Here is a 24,029-nt window from a genome sequence, read left to right on the forward strand (position 1 = left end):
GTCCCCTGGTGCTTAGTGAAAATAAACTATATATTTTGTGGAATTTCGGCGGAGAGCGGTTTGAAAATTAATTCGATAGACAATGGTGGGAGGGACTTATTTGTGGCTTTAAGACTCGGCCACGCCCAATTTTTATGCCCTCAGCCTTTAGGCTAAAGAGGGTATTTACACTTTGATACGACCAAAATGTGCCTCATCGAATAATGGTTTTAGACCCAAGTATGTTTGTAAGATATCCGTTAAAGACAATTTTGAGTAGATCTAGCAAATGTCCGTCCGTCTGTCTGTCTGGCAGCCTGGTGCGCACGATAACTCTCGAATGGATCAATCGATTCGGTTCAAATTTGGGTATCGAAATATTTTGTCCAGATTTGATTTAAGTTCGAAGATGGGCCATATAGGTCCACTCCTTCAGGTACCTCCCCCACAAATGTTCAAAAATTGTCGCAAAACTTGTGCGCACGATAACTCTTGTAGGGAATAACCGATTTGGTCCATACTTTGCATATCGTGCAATTTCTACTAAACTTAGATGAGGTTCCAATATGGACTCATCGGTCTACTCCTTCGGGTACCTCCCGCATTAAATTTCGGAAAAGTTCAGATTACGACCTACTCTCGAATCGCTTTGGTTTTTGTTGTAGGAACTTGTATCATACGACGATACAACTTTTATCAGAGTCAAGCTCATTCGTTCTAAGAAAATAGCCTGAAAGTGCAAAAAACACCTCTGACACCTTGAGCAGTGGTTGAATCAGAAGATAACTCTCGAGCAGATCAATCGATTTGGTCCAAAATGTGGCCTTCCTAACATTTTGTCCAAATATTGTTTAAGTTCGAAGTTGAACCATATCGGTCCACTGCTCCAGGTACCTCCCCCACAAATGTTCAAACAAATTGTGCACACGATAATTCTTGAAGGGAGTGGCCGATTTGGTCCATACTTTATACATACTAATAAATTTTCCAGTTATAGGTCAGGTTTGAATATGGACTATATTCGGGTACCTCCCACACAAAATTTCGAATATGTTCACTTTAAGACCTGCTCTCGAATCACTTTGATTTTTGTTGAAGCAACATGAATTCGCTGCCTAAATTACGACTGCAAAAGTTTTTTTCAGGGGTAAGTCCATACTTTTTGAAAAAAACAGCCCGAAAGTTGTAAAAATCCCCTATGGTACCATATATTGTGGATGGAGCGCACGATAACTCTCGAACTGATCAACCAATTTTGTCCAAAATTTGGCCTTCGTCATATTTTGTCCAATCTTAGTTTCAGTTCGTCACTAAAATGGTATGCACGATATCTGTTGAACGGGCAACAAATTTGGTCCAAACTTTGGATCTCCTAGTAGTTTGTCCAAATTTAGTTTAACTTCTAAAATGGAGATACCTTAGGGTACCTCCCCCACAAAAGTTCGACATTTGTGTCTAAGTGCAGTTTAAGCGCTGTTAGAAGATCCTTTGGAACGTATATAAGCGATATTTTGTTTCCCGTGGACAAGTCCATGTTTCCTGGCATACTGGTCCAAAAGTTATACGATAACCTACTGAAATTATTAGTGGGCGCGATATCTATCGAAAATATATGAATCCCCAAATAATACCCACTTCCATAATGGACTATGTCGGTCCATTCCTTTAAATACACCCTCCGCCACACTTTTGAACTTTTATCCTAAACCACATTTTTGTCGGCAAGTTCAAATGTGCACAAAAAGCCACAAAATTCAGAAAAGACCCTAAATACATTCGATCTGTCCAGTGATGAAAGTTTCAATTCACATAGGCTGAAAGTATATCACTGTCGGCTAAGTCGACTGATACTTTTTTAATTTATTAAACTTATTTTTATACCCTCAGCCTTTAGACTAAAGAGGGTATATACACTTTGATACGATGAAAATGTGCCTCATCGAAATAATGGTTTTAGACCCCAAGTATGTTTGGACGAAATGTGTTTCAGACAATTTGAAGTCGATTGAGAAATGTCCGTTTGTCTGTCTGTCTGTCCTGCTGGCTGGAGCGCACGATAACTCTCTAACGGATGAACCGATTCGGTTCAAATTTTTGGCTTCCGTAATATTTTGCACAAACTCAGTTTAAGTTCGAAGATGAGCTACATCGGTCCACTCCTTCCCGGTACCTCCCCACAAATGTTCGGAAAATTTGTGCGCACGATAACTCTTGAAGGGAGTAACCGATTTGGTCCATACTTTGCACATCCTGAAATGTGCACCAGACTTAGATAAGGTTTCAATATGGACTAAATCGGTCCACTCCTTCGGGTACCTCCCACAAAAAATTTCGGAAATGTTCAGTTTAGAGCCATCTCTCGAATAACTTTGATTTTTGTTTTAGCAACTTGTATTCACTGCCCCCATACGAAGCTACCAATTTCATTAGGGGCAAGCCATACTTCCTGAGAAAATTGCATGAAAGTTGCAAACCCCCTACGACACCGTGTGAGGTGGTTGAAGCGCAAGATAACTCTAAAACGGATCTGCCGATTCGGTCCAACATTCGGCCCTAGTAATATTTTGTCTAAACATAGTTTAAGTTCGAAAATAGGCCATATCGGTCCACTCCTTCAGGTACCTCTCCCACAAAAGTTCAAAAATGTTCAGAAAAATTGTTTGTACGGTAACTCTTGAAGGGAGTGACCGAATTGGTCCAAACTTTACACATCCTAATATATCTACCAGATATAAATCAGGTTCAAATATGGACTATATTTGTCCACTCCATCCGGTACCTCCCACACAAAATTTCGGATAAGTTCACTTTAAGACCTGATATCGAATCACTTTGATTTTTGTTGAAGCAACTTGCATTCGCTGCCTCAATTACAATGGTAAAAGTTTTTTCAGGGGCAAGTCCATACTTCTTGAGCAAACAGCCCGAAGGTGTAAAAACCCATATGTACCATTTGTAGTGGCTGGAGATCCACTTTCATAATGGTCAATGTCGATCCATTCCTTTTAGTATCTCCTCCTCAAAACTTTCGATCTTTAATCCTAATCAATATTTTTTGTCGGTTCAAACGCCCATATTTTTTAAAACCCCATAAATACATAAGTTTTTTGGGAAAAAAGTGTTTCAATATACACAGGCTGGGGGTATATTTCTGTAGGCAAAGCCGACTGATACTTTTTTACTTGTTATATCTGAAATTTTACATTTTAATGTCCACGATTTTAGAAATCCTTCCCCATCATAATATGGTTTCCATACCCATATTTTTTCAGTAAACCGAACTAAGAACTCAATCGATGTTTAGCTAAACGGATGTCGTTGTATATCCGGTACAACTCGTGGTTTATCCGACGTTCATAGTCAACATCAATGCAAACCCACTTAACAATATTCTCCTTCGACTTTTTTGAAAGTGTACAATATACTTTCTTTACTGATCGATCCATGATGTCAATTTTGTCGGCATAAGTAAGCAACATCTGATTGGTATGGAATATTGAGCAATCGATACAATAAACAGCATTTCGCAATTTTATAGTTATTTTTTTATACCTCCACCATAGTATGGAGGGTATATTAAGTTTGTTTTTCCGTTTGTAACGCATTGAAATACTCATTTGCGACCCTATAAAGTATATATATTCTTGATCAGGGTAAAATTCTGAGTCGATCTGTGCACGTCCGTCCGTCCGTCTGTGGTAATCACTCTAGCATCCACAAAAATGGAGATAGAACGCTGAAATTTGAGGAAAATGCGTCTTTGGTTTGTAGGCAGGTCAAGTTCGATGATGGGCTATATCGGTCCACGTTTTGGTATAGCCCCCATATAACGGTACCCCCCGATTTATGGTATTTTGCAGTTTTTAGCTACATTTTTAGACAGATTTGGCCATAATTTGACATTTGGGGTTCTTAAGTGTCAATAAATTTATATAACAAAAGTTGTGGACATAGGACCACGTTTTGGTATAGCCCCCATATAGCGGTACCCCCGGATTAACGGTATTTTGACGTTTTTAGCTACATTTTCAGACCGATTTAGCTATAATTTAACATTTAGGGTTCTTATGTGTAAATAAACTTATATAACAAAAGTTGTGGACATAGGTCCACGTTTGGTATAGCCCCCATATATCGGTACCCCCCGATTTACGGTATTTTAACGTTTTTAGCTACATTTTCATACCGATTTAGCTATAATTTGACATTTAAGGCTCTTAAGTGTCAATAAACTTATATAACAAAAGTTTTTGACATAGGTCTACGTTTTGGTATAGCCCCTATATAACGGTACCCCCCGATTTACGGTATTTTAACGTTTTTAGCTACATTTTCAGACCGATTTAGCTATAATTTGACATTTAGGGCTCTTAAGTGCCAATAAACTTATATAACAAAAATTTTTGACATAGGTCCACGTTTTGGTATAGCCCCCATATAACGGTACCCCCGATTTACGGTATTTTGACGTTTTTAGCTACATTTTCAGACCGATTTACCTATAATGTGACATTTAGAGTTCTTAAGTGTCAATAAACTTATATGACAAAAGTTGTGGACATAGGTCCACGTTTTGGTATATCCCCATATACGGTACCCCCGATTTACGGTATTTTGACGTTTTTAGCTACATTTTCAGACCGATTTAGCTATAAATTGACATTTAGGGTTCTTAAGTGTCAATAAACTTATACAACAAAACTAGTGGACATAGGTCTATGTTTTGGAATAGCCCCCATATAACGTTACCGGCCGATTTCAGGTATTTTGACGTTTTAAGTCACATTTCTAGACCGAATTAGCTATAATTTGATATTTAGGGTTCTAAGTGACCAAAAAACTTATATTCGAAAAAACTATGAACATAGGTACATATTTTGGTATAGCCCCATATAACGGCACCTCCCGATTTTCGGTATTTTGAGATTTTTAACTACAAGTTTTAACCGAATTAGCTGTAATTTGAACATTTGACATTCGAAGTTCTTAGTGGTCACCACACCTCTCCACCAAAATTGTCTGAAATTTTGGGAAAATGCGTCTTTTGTTTGCAGGCAGGTTTTGGTATAGCCCACGATTTACGGTATTCTGACGTTTTTAGCTACATTTTCAGACTGATGTAGCTATAACTTAAAATTTAGGGTTCTTAAATGTCAAAAAACTTATATAGCAAAAGTTGTGGACATAGGTCCACGTTTTGGTATACGGTACCATATAACGGTACCCCCGATTTACGGCATTTTGACGTTGTTAGCTACATTTTCAGACCGATTTAGCTATAAATTGACATTCAGGGTCTTAAATGTCAATAAACTTATATAACTAGTGGACATAGGTCCATGTTTTGGAATAGACCCCATTCCATTTAAGTCACATTTCTAGACCGAATTAGATATAATTTGATATTTAGGGTTCTTAGTGACCAAAAACTTATATTCGAAAAAATTATGAACATAGGTCCATGTTTACAAGTTTTAACCGAATTATCTGTAATTTGAACATTTGACATTTGAGTTCTTAGTGGTCACCACACCTCTCCACCAAAATTGTCAAGAAAGGTCGATGTATTGATAAACCCCCCATATAAAAGTACCTCCCGATTTTCAGTAATTTGATAATTTTACCTACAATATTAAACCGAACTAGCAGTAATTTGACATTTGAAGTTCTTGTCAACATAGGTCCATGTTCGGATATAGCTCCCATATAAAGGTACCTCCCAATTTTCAGTAATTTGGCAATTTTAGCTAACTGTAATTTGAAATTTGAAGGTTGTAGTGGTCACCACACATCTGCATCAACAATTTTCAACATATTCCCAATATTTTACTTAAATTTTTAACCGAACGTAGGTCCATGTTTTGGTATAGCCCCAAAACAAACCTCCCGATTTTCCGTACCTTAGCTTTATTTTTGGACGAACTTTCCGTAATTTGAAATTTAAAAGCCAACAAAAATTCTGCAACAAAAATTGTTCATTTAAGTTCACATTTTCGTATAGCCCACATACCTCCGGAACTAGCTGTTAATTACATTTGAAGTTCCCACGTTTATGTACCGATTTTCGGTATTTTGAGGATTCTAGCTACAATTTTTAACCGAATTAGGAGTTATTTGACATTAAAGGCTCCCATCAAAAACTGTCAACATAGGTCCATGTTTTATTATATCCCCTATATAATGGAACCTCCTAATTTCTAGCCCACCAAAAATTGTCAACATATGTACATAGTTAGATATAGGCACCATAAAAAAGGGCCTCCCGAATGAAGCATTTTATGTACATTATCTGACATTTTAACGTACCCACTTAAAGTTGAGGACAAGAATGAAAACTAATTATTCCATTTTAATTCAGAATATTTTATGGTGGAGGGTATGAAAAGTTCGGCCCGGCCGAACTTAACTCTTTTTTACTTGTTTACTTTTGTGCTGATTTCGACCAGAGCATCATAGTGTTTAAGGCAGTTCTCCAGGTGACACACATGAGCTTAGCGTGTGATTAATCACAAATAAATACATAGTTACTTACCTTCTTGACGCCATATGTACGACTAACCTATTGTGAAACATTATAAAACTATATACATAACACACAAAGTCAAGGTTACAAATGTATTTATTTAAGAATTTTTAATTGCATTTTTTACCTTAAAAATAAACATTTAGTTTTTGTTCTCCTTCAGCCGCAAATAGGTACATACGTACATATTCAAACATTTTCTTGTACAAGGGGGAAATGTTATTCACGTGACTATGGAAACCATGGTTCATATCATTACTACAGATACTATATATAGAACGCTGTACCCATGTACATACATACCTAGTTGAAGTAGTTTTACTTTAGTAAATAAATACTTATTACTGGTTAGTCGTGTACACGTGTAGATGACGTGTTTACATGGATGCCGTTGATATCTGAAGAGCAGTAAAACTATTTGTTTTTAAGGCCAAAGATGTTTGTCTTTCATCCGCTATAAAATGTAAGCTATGAAAAAGGAAAAGGGTTTAGCAAAATGTGGACAATGATATTTTTTAATTGGGGAATATTTTAAAATGTTCAATCATAATAATGAAAATCCACGGATTTTCCGTAAATTTATAACCACACATACTGTATTAACAACAACAATGATAGAAATCAACGTTACTCATACGCTAGTAGGTACAATGGAATGACACGGGCAATGGAATGAGACAATTACCAACGATGAGATAGATGTACGAGGGCGGTTCGGAAACTTCTTAGCCTATCAATGAAAGAGAATAGTTAGTTTTTCGTATAAGATTTATAATTTAAAATGAGGTTAGTGTGTGATTAATCAAATTAATTAATCAACTTTAAATGGTTTCAATACCTGGGACATTTTGCGGATTCTGAAACTAAAATGTTCATAGATGAGAAAAATCAAACTAAAAATAAAAAAATCCCCGGAGCGCTTTTTAAATAAGTCGTGATCAAAGTTCACATTTTTAGGGATTTTTTAGGTTTTCACGATTTTGCTTGGCAACCTATCGAAGTGGGGCTAAAGAAATTGTTAGAGCTGTTAAAATGCATAACACAAATCGCTAAAACCTAAAAACCCCAAAAAATTTGAAATTTGATCGCGATTTTTTTAAAAAGCGCTTGGTTCAAGAGCACCGTGATTGTATAAGATAATAAATTAGAAATATCTCTAAATACATTGACACAAAAAATTTTAAAAACATTATGTAGTACTTGAAATCATTCTTATACCCCATAACACCACAGAAATTATTTAAAAATATTCTAGCGTCTCCTTTAAAAATAAACCAATCAAAAATCCCCTCTACATATCCAAAAGAATTTACAATATATTCTTATCAACATGTGTACTACTCACACATATGGAAAATCTTTTCATCATTCCTTTACAATGTAAAAGGGGTTAATACTTTGTGTTTTGTAAAGTGTTGTAAACGACAGATATTTTCCATATTATAATGGTGGTAAGCCCATGCCATAACATCCACTTACGCGTGTTTTTAGTTATTGTACGCATACATACATACAAATGTACAAGTGTAGTCAGTAAGTGATGTGTGGCAACAAGTATGTGGTAACGTCTCTGAAGGGCCAGGATAACAGAAAATATCATATCACTTCTTTTGTACAATGTCTTCATGCGAATGAAAAGTAAACATGAACAAATTTCTTTTAAAGTATTTTGTGTATGTATGTAAGCAATACATTGTGTGGGTATGAAGCATTATGTATGTAAATTTTTAAATCTTTGACCCAAAAAAATAACAAAATATTTGTATGGTGTAAAAACAATTTGATATTGAGTATGGTTTGAATTTCTTTTGAAAGGGACAATGACGATATCGTAAAACTTCATAATGAACTAGCAGTGAAAAATAATACATATTTATATACATATATAACACTATATAACACTAACACTTTAGCAAAGATGGTTACAAGAAAACACGACATAATCGATTAGTTGCCAATGAGCGACATTTTTGCAGAACATTTCGAAACTGAAAAACATCATCTTGTGGTACTTTTATAGCGGTTCTTAAAATAAGGCACGAAAAGGACATTGAAGGAAGCGAGTTAAAAGGTCCGAAACGCTCACGAAAATAATCCTCATTCAATTTGACTGAAGACATGTCATCTCATAAATAACTAAAGCAATAGACAACAAAGATATAAAGCTAATTTCAGATGCCTTACAGGGTCTTCAGCAGAAACGCCATAACTCGGAATGACTCTTAATATAATCAACAAGGGTTTTCATCCCTAGAAGGAATTATCCACAGTGTTATAAGTGACATTTGTTATTATAATTAAAAAACGTTTTAAACTTAAGTAATATCCTCATCACAAAATTTCCTTTACAATTCCATTGAAAAAATTATATCTTTTGCTAGCACAGCACAGTGCACAGTGGTGGCACTTACATGGGAAGGTATGACAAAAATACTTCTAAATGCTATATCGAACTGAAATTGTTATCAATGGGACATAGTGGCCTAAAAACACTCTACGTAAAATATTGGGGTCCTCGGTCCAAAATTTCGCGTGGTTCCCATGAAACGAATCATCTTGAATTTAAGTATTTTACTGTTACCAAGACATTGTTCAACCAAATTTGCTATAATCCAGTACCAGAAGTTATTATTGCATCGTAAGCATCCCCACGAAAAATTGTCAGTTTTGGTCCATGATTTGGTTTACTCCCCTATGATTTATATATCGATTTATTTGGGCAGATGTAAACCAAATATTCTAAGCGACTAAGTTTTTATAATGATCTCAGACTTCAGAACACGATCTTATAAAGAAATGTCATATCGGTCCACTTTTGACCACGGCCATATAGGGTTACCATCCTTTTCTTGGTACTTTATAAGATTTAACCACATTTGTCTGCAGAATTATTTGTAATAATGTATTTTTGGTTCTCAATGCGGGGAAAAATCTCCACTTTTTAGCATGATCCAACATTAGGGTGTCCCAAAATAAAATAAGTTATTTGTTAAAGTGAATAACTTCAAATCTTTTTTTCACGAGTTTTCATTACAAGTCTAAGTTACCATGACCACAGAAATCGCTAATAATACAGAAAACATTATATTGAAACCAAACTTAAGAAAGGATAATAAAATTACTTAAAAATATTCAAAAAAATATAAATTCAGCAACTAAAAAAGGGTGTTAAACTTTTGCAATAAGTCTATACAGTTTTGAAATCTACAGGCGCTAGGCTTCAATTTGGTACTAGTGGCCATTTGTGCGAAGAATTTTTGGAAAGTAACTTAAACTTTAAGAAAATCCATACATCTATATTAAATATTTTCATTTTGACCGATATTATAACCAAAATATATGGCAACCCTTGCAATTTAGAGGAATTTTCATAACTAGAAAAATGAATCTAAGGCAATTTACTAAATGATTCAACTTAAGTTAAGGCATTAAAAATAGTCCTTTGTTTCATAAATTCGCTTAAAATTTAACCGATTTTTCTCATATTTAAATACAATTTTTTCTTCAAAATTAGTCATCTTTGTGAGGTTTTTTCTCATTGAGAACCGCGAAAAATGGAAAGAATAAGTTGAGTTTCGAAAAATATGGAACGTTTGAAGCGATTTGTATTTTTAAATTTTTAAAACAATGTCATGAATTTTTATACCCTACACCACTATGTGGGGAGAGTATTATAAGTTGGTTTTGGCCAAAAAGTTTGTAACGCATCGAAATAATGGTCGTAGACCCATACTTATATATACCAAAATGAATGTCTCGACGAGCTGAGTCGATCTGGCTATGTGTGTCCGTCCGTCTGTCCATCTAAACTTTTTAATCACGCTACAGGTCGCAATTTTGATCGGATCATAATATTAAGGGGTCGGAATGGCAAAAAACTTATGTGGATATAAAGACAACGTTTTCTTCCAAAGCGAATATCTCAGCTTCTATACGGGGTATACCAAAAGCAAAACCTGACAATAAAAGTAGAAAATATCACCTTTCTAATAATGTAAAGTAGGTTATCGTAGGTGATCAAACAACGAAGATATCACAATAGTCGCTAATAGAACCCAACTTTTTATTTTTGCGATTTTAATAATACAAAGTCTTACTATGAAAGTAGAAAATCCCATCTTTACAGTGATGCAAAGTACGTTGGCGTAGGTGGCCACATAACGGAGATATCACAATAGTCGGCAATACCTCCCATTTTTTCATTTTTTTGTAATCACGCTACAGGTCGAAATTTTGATCGGATCGTCATGAAATTTTGGGGCTAAGGGGATCCTACAGAGAAAGAAGGCTATTGATTTTGGTGATGGTCGGATAATATTCAGGGGTCGGAATGGGCAAAAAACTTATTTGGAGAAAAAGTCAACGTTTTATTTCAAAGCGAATATCTCCGCTTCTAATAGGGGTATATCAAAAGCAAAACCTAATGAAAGTAGAAAATATCACCTTTGCAACGATGTAAAGTAAGTTGTCATAGGTGGTCAATCAACAGAGATATCACAATAGTCGGTAATGCATCCCTTTTTCGATTTTTGTGCAATCACACTAAATTTTTTTTAAATGCGTTACAAAAAAATTGACCTATGTTAATGAAGACATTCAGAGCAAAGGCGCTAAGCTATCTCAATTTTAATATTTTGAATTTTATTAGTCAAAAGCTTATGAACAGGAGTAGTGGTGTAGGGTATCACATAGTCGGGCCCGACCCGACTATAGCCTTGGCTCACTTGTTTTATTTTTGTCGTTGGGCGAATCCACTGTGCAGTGGTCCCACTTGTATGGAAAAGAGTGCCAAAAAATAGCTCTAATCGAGCTACCGCCTCCAAATTTTAAACGTAGTTTTATATTTTGACAATTTTCGCCCAATTTACCAACCAATTTGGATGTTATTTTGCATTTTGAGTTCTGAGTGAATAAACTACATCCTATAGCCCCCTTATAAATGTACACTCAGATTTTCGGTATTTTAAAAATTTTAGCGAAATTTTCCAACTGATTTGGCTGTAATTTGGCCTTTTGAGTTCTGAGTGAACCAAATACTCCTTGCAAAAAATGGTCAATATCGGTCTACGTTTAGGTATAGCACCCATATAAACGTACCTCCCGATTTTCGAAATTTTGACGATTTTACCCATATTTTCCAACGGATTTGGCTGTAATTTTGCAATTTGAGTTCTGAGTGAGCAAAATACATCCTTGCAATAATTGTTCAATATAGTTCCATGTTTAGAAATAGCTCCCATATGAACGTGCCTCCCGATTTTCGGATTTTTGACAATTTTGCAGACGTGGTATAAGAGGAATAACATAGCGGGTGGCAGAGGGGGCAGCTGAATTTTTTTAACGTAAACTAGAGACTTTCCCCTGCATTTAAAAAAAAATCGAGACTCACAAATGCCCACAACATTAGTAAAACTCAACATAAATTAATAGTTATAATAATAATTGTTCCAGAAACATCCCAGGCGGGACAAGGGAGACAGCTCTCATATCAATGATTGCACCCCGATTCATATTAGCTCAATGATATGGGACCAACTGTTTATCGAAAGGCGTGCCTTATGACACCACTTGTAGAGAAGTTTTTCATGGCTAAAATACCCAGGAAATGTCGCCTACATTACTGAGGGGTATTTTGCCACCTTTGAAAATTTGATGTTTTCAGGTCTGGGAATCGAACCCTCGACCTTTCACGTGCAAGGCGGGCGTACATACCATTGTACCACGGTGGCACCCAATTAATAGTATTTTAATAGTAATTATATTAAAAATAGCAGAAAAAGTCATTTATAAAATAACTATTTTTAATGAAGTTAGAAAACGAATTACGAATTTTGTTTCTTTTTTTTTCGTAAAAACATTGTCAATGCCATCACCTATTAGTTTCATTTTGAAAATTGCACGTTTACCTCTCCTATTTTTTATAATTTTACTCATAACCTACGAATGCTTTGCGGATGTATTTTTCGTTTTTAAGGCCTCACATACAAATCACAACTTCTTCTTCACAACTGGTATATAACCGCTGTAAATTTACAAAAATAATGCTGGATTTTAAAAATCTGATATGTTTAGAGTATATATATTTCAATCGCAATCATTTGTCACCATAAATTTTTCGATTTTTGTCCACGGGCGGAACCACTGTGCACAACCACGATTTTTGGTAAGAAAAAACCCAAATTGGATGCTAAATAACACAACACATGGTCGTATTTCAAACTGTCCTGAGTACGCTTAGGCTAAAAACTATCAAACTTTCCAAAAAAAATCTCAAATTACGCCTGGCGACACTGCGTGTTGCCTAGGTCGCAAACTTTTCTAGTTTCCTTCGTATGATTGCACTTTTAGTGATGTGGACGCAAACAGTAAATGGCGTAAGGAAAATCCCCAATATTACGTATATTAGGTACAGTATAAGGAAATATCAGCACATATGACATTGATAGTTAGTCTAAAATATCTCATAGTTGTCCATCGCTGTATGAGCACACGTGCCGTATTAATAGATCACCGTTACTCATACGCTAGTATTTACACCAATGGAATGGCACCTATATACATGAGACAATTACACTGTGCAACATTTGTAAGGTAATCTTTAGAGTTGTGTCGTTCATGAACGAATCGGCTCAAAGGAACGACTCCGTGAAAAGTACGAACGGATCCGTATCCAGCTCATTCGTTTATATCGTTCATTTAGATCGCTAATGGCCAAGACATTGCTGCTTACAAAACAAAACCACCACCATTAGCTTTGCACACACACACACACACACAACCAAGCAAGAATAACAAATGCATATGGTTGCAGAGTTGTGTCGTTCTTTTACATCGTACGTTTAAATTTTGAGCTAATTCATCTCGTTCAGTTGGCTCCGCTCGTTCTATTTTGCTTATCTCGTTCTTTTTACTGTTCAGTAGTGCGATTCTCTAACTAATTTTTTGTGTTACCGACAATTGTCGGTAAAATTAAAATGCTTATAATTTCGGTAATTACCGATGTTTTTCGGTGAATTAGCGACGAATAAAAAGCAGTCGTAAAGTTCTACCGATAGCAAGAGTGTTGTCAACTTTTATTTAATCTTTTTATTCATAATTTTGCGTTTTAATTTTACCGACTTTTGTCGGTAACTCAAAAAATGAGTGAGAGAATCGCACTACTGGTTCTTAAAGCGCTTGTTTTTTCTAGTTTTTAAGTTAAACGTGTGTTAATTTTCGCTCTATCTATCCCTTCCCAGCAAAAATTCGGATCCATTAGTCATTACGTAACCCATTACAAAGTAATGTAAACAAGCTTCTTTTCCCATTACAAGTAATCTGAAAAGTAATGGGATACTTCTTAAAAAAATTACAAGGCAAACCTACTTACTTTGCTCCTCACTAAGTAATTAGGACGGTGGCACAGTGAGTGTGTGTCCGACCTTAAATGCTAGGGTTGTGTGTTCAACGCTCACTGTCGGCACGCGAGTTTTTGTAATTAAAAAATAACAGTTCGTGGCGCACATGTGCACTGCACATTTAAGTTCTTAAGCAACCCTTAATGTTCTTGTGCGCGGCATAGTATGTAGTGTCTTTGGATCAGAGAGTTCGTGTGTTCAACTCGCACAGCGACCGAAATAAAATAAAGTAAAATAAAAATAAGAAGTGTGATGAAATTAAAAAAAATCTCTACATCAACTGTTCTAAAAATAGATTTTTTTTCAACTTCTAGTGGCCACAGAATAACTAGTTATTCTAGTGGTCATAAAATAACTACAAACTGAGTGCGACATGCCCTTGTAAAAATAATGGGGAAGAAAGGGGGTTTGCGAGTAGTTACGGCTGCCAAAAATCCCTTACAAAACCCATGATTTTTGGGAGGACTATTTTTGCTGGGTTACGATGAAAACATTTCGTTTTTTATTTCTTGTTACGCGTTGGTGAATTAAAAAATAAATATCTTGTGTGTCGAATGTAGTGTTTTTTAATTTATAGGTATAAATTAAAAATATATTGAAATTATATTCAAATAAAAATTAGTTTTTCTAGATTGTATGGAAAGAAACATTTTTGGCTTATTTTTAAGACTGATAAAACGACTATTGAATATTTATTCTGATAACTAACGATATTCACAAAAATGATAGACTGAAATGTTTTATTGAACGAAAAAGAGCCAAAGAACGAAGTGAAAGATCCGGACCTTTTTGGTGAACGGAATGAAAAAGATCGATCCGCTCAACGAACGAGATTGCCCAACACTAGTAATCTTGTGCAAACAATTTGAGCTGAGGATTTTTTGAAAGTACGGACCCAAAGGACAGAAACCCTAGTTGGGTTCTATTGTGTCAGATCCAGCTTGGATTTTATGGCCCCATCTAAACATGGTTATATATTGACTTTTTAAAGAATTTCTGGGCTATATCTCTAAAACCTATGTGAATCTTCATCTCACCTCTAAAGCATATTTGTAGATAAAGGCAAGAATAAAATACTTGTAGAAATAATGAACTCGAAAAACTACATGTACGGCCTCAAATTTTATATAAAAAATAATTAAAAAAAATAAGTTTCAGTGTTTTGTTTAGAAATGCACTTAAAACTAGAAAATAATTTGTCGCTTAGCCTCAATAAATATATTCTTTCTCATGATAGAATCTCTCAAATAAAACGCTTGCCGTTTAATTTTGCTACCATTTATAATTTAAATGCAAGCGTTTTACTTTAGAGATTCCATCATGAGAAAGAATATATTTATTGAGGCTAAGCGACAAATTATTTAAATTTATATTTAATTTTTTTTTTTATTTTTAACTTTTTAGTAAATACATTTTTTTGACCGCTGTGAACAAAATTATAATCAATTTAGGCCGAAAATTTAGATAAAAATTTTGAAATGCCTGAAATCCTGTAGTACTGTTATATAAAGGCTATACCAAAGCCTGGACTTATGTCCATAATTTTTGGTGGGGAAGTTTCTGTACCATTGGGAACTCCAAATGCCAAGGTTCAGCCAGTTCTGGCTAAAAATTAAGATAAAATCCTTAAAACACTTGAAATCGGGTGGTACCACTATATGGTGGCTATACCAAAACCTGGACCTATGTCAACAATTTTTGGTGGAGAAGTTTTTGTACCATTGAGGACTCCAAATGCCAATTCGGCCTAAAAATGAAGATAAAATCCTTAAAACACTTGAAATCGGGCCGTAACGCTATGTGGGGGCTATACCAAAACCGGTACCTATGTGCACAACTTTTGGTGGGAAATCCCAAATGCCACCTAATTCGGGCAAAATGAAGATAAAATCCTCAAAAAAAAAATCCTAAAAATTAGGCCCATATTCATGTATTGTCATCCAAATCTGAAAAGTGTGCGAAGTTTGAGTTCGATTGGTCAACTGCAACTGTGTTAAAAACGAGTTACTAGATTTGCACTAAATCGGGTGGTACCGCAATATGGGGGCTATAGGAAAAAATTGACTCATATTGGATTTGGTTTCATATTCATGTATTGTCATCCAAATCTGAAAAGTGTGCAAAGTTTCAGTTCGATTGGTCAACTACTACTGTGTGGAAAATAAGTTACCAGATTTAAAAAGCAAGTTAAATAAAACACCGTTAAAACACTATAAAATGGACCAATATTGGTTTCGACTCTACATTCATGTATTGCTATCTAAATCTGAAAATTGCGCAAAGTTTCAGTTCGATTGGTCAACTGCAACCATATCTCCAAAACCGTTAATTTTTTCTTATTGCTTGCTTTATTGTTATTGTTGTAAAATACCTCTATCCTGTTCTTTTCAGTATATTTTTCAACGACGATTTAATAAATATGTCAATAATGTGGTGAAATCAGAAATGCGAGAATAAACTGTTGGTGTGAACTGTGTTTGAAATACGTGTTGCAAAAGAAATGATGCAAAATACCTCTGAAACAACATGAAGTAAGCATTTTATATTTTTAGAATGTTCTGAAGAATTTCGGAGAACTTTATTTGGAAGATTTTTGCAAAGGGTTACTTGGTTTAACTCACAATAGTTTAGTTGTTACTCACCAGAATTTCCGCAATTATATATTTCTTGCTATATTTTATCGGTATTGATGCCCTAGATGAATTTTTTTATTATGTGGTATGTTTAAAAGATAATTTCTACTTGTTTAGGGCTAAAATATTGCCACAGACAGCAAGGCCAAATTCCTATTTGTTTCTAAGATAAAGGCCCGATAAATGCAAAAAACTGTTGTTTTAGCCGGGTTTAAATGAGGAAATACGAACTGGATCTGACAAGACAAAACCCTGCTAGGATTTTTTTGATCTCAATATATACTTTCAACAAGTGAGCCAAGGCTATATTCGGGTTGGGACCGTCTACCCTACACCACTATCCCTGTGCATAAGCTTTTAACTGGTAAAATTCAAAATATTAAAATTGGGATAGCTTAGCGCCTTTGCTCTGAATGTCTTCATTAATACAATGAATTCAATGAATTTCAATTTTGTTGAAACGCATTTATGTGCATCGTCAGTACAACTCAAATAAAAAATGGAAAAGTGGGATGTACGCCAACCATCAATAGGCTACTTTCTCTGTGAGACCCTCATCAACCCCCAAAAATTCCTGAGGATCATAATTCCGACCTGTAGTGTGATTGCACAAAAAATGGAAAAAGGGATGCAATACCGACTATTGCGATATCTCTGTTGTTTGACCACCTATGACAACCTACTTCACATTGTTGTAAAGGCGATATTTTCTACTTGCCTTGGCCTTTTTGGCCTTTTCTCCAAATAAGTTTTTTTTTCACATTCCGACCCCTGAATAATATCCGTCCATTAACAAAAGCAATAGATTTTTTTCCTATGTGGAACCACCATTATTACCCAAAATTTCGTGACGATCACATCAAAATGGCGACTTGTGGCGTGATTACCAAAAAATTAAAAAAATGGGATGTTTTACCGACTATTGCGATATCTCCGTTATTTTGCCACCTACGTTAATCTGCTTTACATCATTGTAAAGATGGGATTTTCTACTTTCATAGTAAGACTTTGCTTTTGGAAGGTCCCCAACCGAAGCTGTGATATTCGTCATTATTATTAAAATCGCAAACATGAAAAGTTGCGTTCTATTAGCGACTATTGCGATATCGTTGTTGTTTAAATACCTACGACAACCCACGTTGCGTTAAAGGTGATATTTTCTACTTTCGTTAGCAGGTTTTGCTTTTGATATACCCCTTATAGTAGCGGAGATATTCGCTTTGAAATAAAACGTTGACTTTTTCTCCAAATAAGTTTTTTGCCTATTCCGATCCCTGAATATTATCCGACAATCAACAAAATCCCTCGTGACGATCGGATTAAAATTGCGACCTGTAGCGTGATTACAAATTTAGATTGACAGACGGACGGACGGACACACATAGCCAGATCGACTCAGCTCGTCGTCATTCATTTTGGTATATATGTATATGTATGGGTCTACGACCATTATTTCGATGCGTTACAAACTTTTTGGCCAAAACCAACTTATAATACTCTCCCCACATAGTGGTGTAGGGTATAAACAGTATTTAACAGTTGAAATATTTTAGAATCTTCAAGTTTTCCCTTTAAACCTAAGCCAATCAAAATTCTACGCTCCACATCTGAATGAATTTACAATGATATTCTTGTCAACATGTGTACTACTTACACATATGGAAAATATGTTCATGATTCCTTGGCAATGTAAAAGGGGTTAATACTTGATGTGTTGTGTAAAGTGTTGTAAACGACAGATATTTTCTATATTATGATGTTGGTAAGCCCACATTACACATGTTTTTAGTTATTCCATTGGATGCATACACACATACTTACATAATTGCATATGTAGGCAGTAAGTGATATGCGACAACAAGCATGTGGTAATGTCTCTGAAGGCTAGGATACCATAAAATTTCATTGTATGATGTCCTCTTACGAAAACCAATGAAGTAAACATCAACAAATTCCCTTTTGTGTGGGAGTGAGATATTTTGTATGCAAATTTGTAAATTTTTGACTGAAAAAATAACAAAATATTTTTATGGTCTGATAACGATATGATATTCAGTATGGTTTGGAATTCTTTCGAAAAGGACAATGACATTGTTAGAAAATTTTATAAGGAACAAGCAGTGGAAAGGAAGCTACGAAGACGACGGCATATATTATAATGAATAAGCATAAGGAACATTCTCATTAAAATATTTGGTATTATTTAGTTAAACCGGGGAAGTACCTGTTGTTGTCGACGGGTGTTTTCCTTCTTCGAACTGAAACTGAGTTTGAACAAAATATGACGAAGGGCAAATTTTGGACCAAATCGGTTGATCAGTTCGAGAGTTATCGTGCTCTCCATCCACTGCATATGGTGTCATAGGGGTTTTTTTACACACTTCGGACTGTTTTCTCAAGAAGTATAGACTTGACCCTGAAAAACATTTACCGTTGTAATGGAGGCAGCGAATGCATGTTGCTTCAACAAAAATCAAAGTGATTCAAGAGCAGGTCTTAAAGTAAACTTACCCGAAATTTTGTGTGGGAGGTACCCGAAGAAATGGACAAATATAGTCCATATTCGAACCTGATATATGTATATCCGGTAGATATATTAGTTTGGACCAAATCGGTCACTCCCTTCAAAAGTTATCATATGCACAATTTTTTCGAACATTTTTGAACTTTTGTGGGGGAAGTACCTGAAGGAGTGGACTGTTATGGCTTATCTTCGAACTTATTATTCATATGGTTTTTTTTGCACCTTTCAGGCTATTTTCTCAGGAAGTATGGACTTGCGCCTAATTCAGTAGGACATAATTAAAAGTTTCGCGGTACGCAAATTTAGAGGTGATCTCAAGCTATGATTTTCTAAATATGTTAGCATCTACGCCGGGGTATACATAACGCTGCCACCCGATTTTAATTTTTTCGGGATTTTAGCTATAAATACAACATACAACATTACCTGTAACAGGGACGCGATCCAAAACATTTAAAAATGATCCGCGGCATGTCTTTCAACTGCATTATTGCGACAATTTTTAAAGTTTTGTGGGGAGGTACACACAGAAGTGCACAAATATGGCCCATCTTTGAACTTGATCTAAAATTCTACACAATTTTTAATCAAGCCGGTCTATCTGAGTGCTCTAGCCAGTAATACAGGCGAACGGACAGAAATAAATCGACTTCATATTGTCTAAAACGGATTTCGTCCATATGGCCTAAAACCATTACTACGTTTAGGCAAAAACTACTTTTCGTCAAAGTGTCCGATCTAACTCCGAATTCCCAATATAAACACATTTTTAAATTTATTATTATTTTTAGATTTGAAGCAGATCATAGTCTGTGATTAATCCTATTTACGTAACCGTATACTTACTTGAAAGTAAAGCCAAACCTTAAATAAATTGTTGAAGAACTTTAATAATTTAAAAGAAAAGAAAACAAAAGTAACAAACAATGGCAATAAGTTGACCCAAATATGAATTGTGCCAATCTTAAATTACACCCAGTTTGCTGTCATAAAATGTTGCTTATTATGGTATTTACAAACAACATACACTAACACCCACGCAAATACCATTGACTGGTGGCATCCGAAAGCCCTTAACTGCACTGTTGTAGAACAAACGCTGGGTGCAGTTATATTCTTTGTATTCTCCAGCATGCAACACTTTTCACAAGGTTTTGGGGGATGGTGGGAGTGTTTCTTAGACCACTTCTGCAGCTAATAGTGTGAAAATAAAGGAAACCTAGAAGTGAAAAAAGAGAAAAATGATTTTAATGACACTGCAAAAGAAATACATAGTAAAATACAAAACAAATACGAAAGAACATGTGAGGTTTGCAACAAAAAAGGATGGAAAGAAGTTGTTTCCTGTGAGGGTATCCTGCCCATAGGAAATGATTTTTTGTTTCTTTTTAAAGGACTTAGTAAACTTTAGTAAATCATACGATTGTCGATCAGAAACGTGTAGCTGTAGTGTAATTCTATAACTTAGGGTTAAAATGTATAATTACCGAATATTATGAGGTTTATAATAAATTTGAAATTTTAAAAATATATTGTTCTACAGAATTCTACTAAGATTTAAGATTTTTAATTAAGTAAAATACGTAGAACAGACTTCATTATAACCATAACTAACCGAAAAGTAGTTTTTAAAAATTGAATTTTTATAGAATACTTTTCATGGGCCTTTAGAACAACATTAAAAAAACAATTTTGTTTTTTCAAAATAGTATGGCTTAAATCCCATTGTTGTTGTTTTATTATTTTAAAACAACTAATTTATTAGTAGAAAATGTTTGGCATTGTTCGCCAAGGGGTAAGCCAGGGAAGACTAGTTTCGATCCACGTCACTGGATCTCATCGGTTCCCTTGTTTCTTGTTTGTGGATATTCTGCACCGAAGTTATTTTTCAATAACTTCTCCAACGAGAAATTTTTATACCCAAACTTCAACAGTCACTGGCGTGGATCAAAACTAGTCTTTTTCCCCTAATAAATTAGTTAAAATAATAAAACAACAACAATGGGATTTAAGCCAGACTATTTTGAAAAAAACAAAATTGTGTTACCTATCCCAATAAAAAAAGACGCCACCTATGTTCGATTTAAAAAAAAAACAAGTAAAAAATATCGGTCGGCTTTGTCGACAGAGAAATACCCTCAGCATGTGTGAATTTAAACGTTCATCTATTGACAGTATCGAATCAAATACCGGCTGCCAAGATTTTGTGGCCCTTTTTGGAGGTATGAACATGCCAACTAAAAATATATTTGCTTGAAACAAATCTGGAGCGCCATAGTCTATTTTGTTTTTATTTAAGAAGTCATTTCTTTTAGTCGATATTGTGCCCACCACTCATTTCAGTTAGTCACCGTATAACTTAGAGCTTTTGGACAACTATGTCAAAGCGCTGACTTTCCCGCGAAAAACATGATAACGCTTAAACAGGTACCGGAAGGTGTACACCAATAGGGCCAATCTTCGAACTTAAACTAAGCTTGGACAGAACATTACAAAGGCAAAACCTTGGACCGAATCGGCTGATCCATTCGAGAGCCAGAACCACTACACATGGTGCCAAAGGGGTTTTTACAGCTTTCGGGCTATTTTTTCAGGAAGATTGCACTGAAATACTTGTAACGTCGTAATCGGGGCAGCGAATACAAATTGTTGCAAAAATGATCAAACATATTCGAGGGCAGACATTAAAATGCATTTTTCCGAAATTTTGTGTTGGAGGTACCCGAAGGAGTGGACCGACAGAGTCCATATTGGAACCTCATGTATGTCTTGTAGAAATTTCACGATTTGCAAAGTTTGGACCAAACGATTACTTCCTCTAGGAGTTATCGTGCGTACAATTTTTCGGAATATTATCGAACTTTTGTGGGGGAGGTACCTGAAGGATTGAACCGATATGGCTCATCTCGGAATTTAAACTTAATTTGGACAAAATATTACGATGGCCAAAGTTTGGACCGAATCGGTTTAACCGTTCGAGAGTTATTGTGTGCTCCTACCACTACCCAAGGGGTTTTTACAACTTCCGGACTATTTTCTCAGGAAGTATGGATTTGCCCTTGATAAAACTTGTACCATCGTAATAAGGGCTGAGAATACAAAAAGGACCAAATCGACACAATTTTTCCCAACATTTTCGAACTTTTGTGGGGGAGGTACCCGAAAGAGTAGACCTATATGACCCATTTTCGAACTTAAAGTAAGTTTGGACAAAATATTACGAAAGCCAAATTATGGACCGAATCGGTTAATTCGTTCGAGAGTAATCGCTCGCTCCAGCCAGACGGACGGACATTGCTAAATCAACTCCAAATTGTCTAAAACCATTATTTTGATGAGGCATATTTTGACCGTATGAAAGTGTATATAATCTCGTCAGCATAAATGCTGAGGGTGAAAATAAAAATACTTGGATTTTTAAAAAAATTTCGAAGAGCCCTTAGACCCACAAACGTGGATTTTTTAATATTTTCGAAGAGACCTGTAGACCTACAAAATAGATTTTTTAAAAAATATTTTTGAAGAGTCATGCAGACCAACAAACGAAGAGTCCTTGGATCAACACAATTGGATTTTTTTAATAATATTTTAGAATAGCCCTTAGATCCACAAACATGGATTTTTTTTTAAAAATAGTTTTAGAGCCCTTACACCAACAAACGTGGATTTTTAAAAATATGTATAAAGAGCGCTTAGCCAATAAGCGTGGATTTTTTAAAAAATATTTTTAAAGAGCCTTAGACCCACAAAAGTGCATTTAAAAAAAAAATAATTTAAAAGAGCCCTTGGACCCAGAAGCGTGTATTTTTTTAGAAAAAATATTTTTAAAGAGTTTTTAGAATCAAAGACGTGGATTTGTAAAAAAATATTTTAAAAAAGCCATTGAACCAACAAATGTGGATTTTTTAAAAAAATATTGTTGAAGAGTCCCTTAGAACAAACGTCCCTTAGAGCAAAAAACGTGGATTTTTGAAAAAAATATTTTCGGACAGACCTCATACCAACAAACGTAGATATTTTTTTAAATCTTTTCAGAAAGACCTTAGACCGACAAACGTGTATTTTTTAAAAAAAATATTTTCGAAGAGCCCTTGGACCCCAAACGTGGATTTTTTTTAAATATTTTCAAAGAGCCCTTAGACCCGCAAAAGCGGATTTTTTTTTAAATAATTTTTTTAAGGTAATCGTGGATTTAAAAAATATTTTTTTAAAATAAACGTGGATTTAAAAAATATTTTTTTTAAGATAAACGTGGATTTAAAAATTATTTTTTTTAAGATAAACGTGGATTTAAAAAGTATTTTTTTTAAGATAAACGTGGATTTAAAAAATATTTTTTTTAAGATAAACGTGGATTTAAGAATATTTTTTTAAGATAAACGTGGATTTAAAAAATATTTTTTTTTAAGATAAACATGGATTTAAAGAATATTTTTTTTAAGATAAACGTGGATTTAAAAAATATTTTTTAAGATAAACGTGGATTTAAAAAATATTTTTTTTTAATACAAACGTTGATTTAAAAAATATTTTTTAATATTTAAAGCCAAACAATAACAAAAATCAAAAAGTAAGTCTCATCAGGTCAACTATCCACAACAACAAAATATTTTTTAAGATAAACGTGAATTTAAAAAATATTTTCGAAGAGCCCATAGACCCACAAACGTGTATTTTTTAAATATTTTTGAAGAGCCCTTAGTCCAACAAACGTGGATTTTTTTTTTAAATCTTTTCAAAGAGAACTTAGACCATCAAAAGTAGAATTTTTTAAAATATTTTATAAGAGAGCTTAGACCAACCAACGTAGAATTTGTTAAAATATTTTCAAAGAGACCTTAGACCGACAAACATGTATTTTTAAAAAAAATATATATTTTCGAAGAGCCCTTAGATGGATTTTTTAGAAAAAATATTTTTTAAGAGTCCATTCTAACAACAAACGTTGATTTAAAAAATATATTCAAGTAGAT

Source organism: Musca autumnalis, unplaced genomic scaffold, assembly GCF_047663935.1.
Source record: "Musca autumnalis isolate F117 unplaced genomic scaffold, ASM4766393v1 scaffold_3, whole genome shotgun sequence".
Taxonomy (NCBI): Eukaryota; Metazoa; Arthropoda; class Insecta; order Diptera; family Muscidae; genus Musca; species Musca autumnalis.